This window comes from Mirounga angustirostris, unplaced genomic scaffold (genome assembly GCF_029215605.1).
Source record: "Mirounga angustirostris isolate CCGP_5_RB_7025 unplaced genomic scaffold, mMirAng1.0.hap1 SCAF_1, whole genome shotgun sequence".
In the NCBI taxonomy this organism is placed as follows: Eukaryota; Metazoa; Chordata; class Mammalia; order Carnivora; family Phocidae; genus Mirounga; species Mirounga angustirostris.
The window spans coordinates 119,475,556-119,478,700 of record NW_026991709.1 but is presented as its reverse complement, the minus strand read 5'-3'; positions in this window follow the sequence as shown (position 1 = coordinate 119,478,700).

Sequence of the window (3,145 nt, the reverse complement as noted above, 5' to 3'; positions counted from 1 at the left end):
TTAGGCTTTATTTGCTGTTCTCTCTCCAGCTCCTTTAGGTGTAGGGTTAGGTTGTATATTTGAGACCTTTCTTGTTTCATGAAAAAGGCTTGTATTGCTATATACTTTCCTCTTAGGACTGCCTTTGCTGCATCCCAAAGATTTTGAACAGTTGTGTTTCCATTTTCATTGGTTTCCATGAATTTTTTTAATTCTTCTTTAATTTCCTGGTTGACCCATTCATTCTTTAGTAGGATGCTCTTTAACCTCCTTGTATTTGAGTTCTTTCTGACTTTCCTCTTGTGATTGAGTTCTAGTTTCAAATCATTGTGGTCTGAAAATAGGCAGGGAATGATCCCAATCTTTTGGTACTGGTTGAGACCTGATTTATGACCTAGGATGTGATCGATTCTGGAGAATGTTCCATGGGCACTAGAGAAGAATGTGTATTCCGTTGCTTTGGGATGGAATGTTCTGAATAGGTCTGTGAAGTCCATTTGGTCCAGTGTGTCATTTAAAGCCTTTATTTCCTTGTTGATCTTTTGCTTAGATGATCTGTCCATTTCAGTGAGGGGGATGTTAAAGTCCCCACTATTATTGTATTGTTGTCAAAGTGTTTCTTTGCTTTTGTTATTAATTGCCTTATATAATTGGCTGCTCCCATGTTAGGGGCATAGATATTTACAATTGTTAGATCTTCTTGTTGGATAGACCCTTTAAGTAGGATATAGTGTCCTTCCTCATCTCTTATTACAGTCTTTGGTTTAAAATCTAATTTGTCTGATATAAGGATTGCCACCCCAGCTTTCTTTTGGTGTCCATTAGCATGGTAAATGGTTTTCCACCCCTTCACTTTCAATCTGGGGGTGTCTTTGGGTCTAAAATGAGTCTCTTGCAGACAGCATATCAATGGGTCTTGTTTTTTTATCCAAACTGATACCCTGTATCTTTTGATTGGGGCATTTAACCCATTTACATTCAGGGTAACTATTGAAAGACAGGAATTTAGTGCCATTGTATTGCCTGTAAGGTGACTGTTACTGTATATTGTCTGTGTTCCTTTCTGGTTTATGTTGCTTTAGGCTCTCTCTTTGCTTAGAGGAACCCTTTCAAGATTTCTTGTAGGGCTGGTTTCATGTTTGCAAATTCCTTTAGTTTTTGTTTGTCCTGGAAGCTTTTTATCTCTGCTTCTATTTTCAATGACAGCCTAGCTGGATATAGTATTCTTGGCTGCATATTTTTCTCATTTAGTGCTCTGAATAGATCATGCCAGTCCTTTCTGGCCTGCCAGGTCTCTGTGGATAGGTCTGTTGCCAATCTAATGTTTCTGCCATTGTAGGTTACATATCTCTTCTCCAGAGCTGCTTTCAGGATTTTCTCTTTGTCTCTGAGACTCGTAAGTTTTACTATTAGATGTTGGGGTGTTGACCTGTTTTTATTGATTTTGAGAGGGGTTCTCTGTACCTCCTGGATTTTGATGTCTGTTTCCTTCCCCAAATTAGGGAAGTTCTCTGCTATAATTTGCTCCAATATACCTTCTGCCCTCTCTCTCTTTCTTCTTCTGGGATCCCAATTATTCTAATGTTGTTTCGTCTTATGGTATCGCTTATCTCTCGAATTCTGCCCTCGTGATCCAGTAGTTGTTTATCTCTCTTTTTCTCAGCTTCTTTATTTTCCATCATTTGGTCTTCTGTACCACTGATTCTCTCTTCTGCCTCATTTATCTTAGCAGTTAGTGCCCCCATTTTTGATTGCACCTCATTAATAGTCTTTTTGATTTTGACTTGGTTAGATTTTAGTTCTTTTATTTCTCCAGAAAGGGTTTCTCTAATAACTTCCATGCTTTTTTCAAGCCCAGCTAGTATCTTTAAAATCATCATTCTGAACTCTAGTTCCAACATCTTACTAATGTCCATATTGATTAGGTCCCTGGAAGTCGGTACTGCCTCTTGTTCTTTTGGTTGAAGTGACTTTTTCTGTCTTGTCATTTTGTCCAGAGGAAGATAGATGAATGAGAGAACAAAATGCTAACAGGGTAAAAACATCCCCAGAAAATATACACTAAACAAATCAGAAAAGACTTGAAACCAGGGGAGAAGAAAGGGAAAGAAAGAAAAAAGAAAAAGATAAATGAAAACAAAACAAAACAGAAAAAAACAGAATATGATCAAATATGATCAGGCTGGTGCATAGATCAAGGCCACACACTAGATTTTGGACATATTTTGGTCTGCTAGAAGAAAGTGACTCCCAAAATTTTAAAGAAAGAAAAACTTATATATGTACAAAAATAAGGGTTAATACGATGAAGGGATGGAATATAACTGTAAAGATGAAAATTATAAAAGGTTTTATAAAAGGAATTGATAAGAAGTTGGTTGAAAAAAGAAAGAAGAGGATTTTAAAAAAAGGGGGGGAGAGAATGTGATCAGGCAGGAGACTAGAACAAAGCCATACACTAGAGATTTAGGGTATAATTTGATCTGTTAGAAGAAACTGTATCCCAAAATTTTAAAGAGAGAACAACTTATATATATATACCAAAAATAAGGGTAGTTACTATGAAGGGATAGAACAGGACTCTAAAAATGAAAAATAAAATGTATTTTTTAAAAAGGGATTGATAAGATGTTGGTTGAAAAAGGGAAAAAGAAAAATTTTAAAAAAAAGTTTAAAAAAATTAACTTTGAAAGACTACAGAATCATGGTAAAAAAAAGCCATGAATTCTATGCACTGTATTCCCCTAGCTCTGGAGTTCTGCCATTCTCATTGATCGGTAGACTCGGTCTTGGCTGGCTGTTCTCGCTGATCTTCTGGGGAGGGGCCTGTTGCCGTGGTTTCCAAATGCCTCTGCCGGAGGCGGAATTGCCCCGCCCTTGCCCCCTCCCGGCTAAGGAATCTGCTCGGGTTTGCTCTCCGGGGCTTTTGTTCCCTGCGAGCTTTCCGTACAGCTTTGGAGGCGGAGAGTGAAAATGGCGGCCTCCCAATCTCCGCCCCGGAGGAGCCGAGAACTCGGGGCCCGCTCCTCAGTGAGCCCCCAGAGAAAAGCCACCCCTCCTGGCTCCCCGGTCTCTGGCCGCACTCCGTGCTCACCCGGCCTGTGACCGCGCGTTTCTATCTCTGGCACCCGACCCCGGGTGGAGTCTCCAAACCCAGCAGATCCCT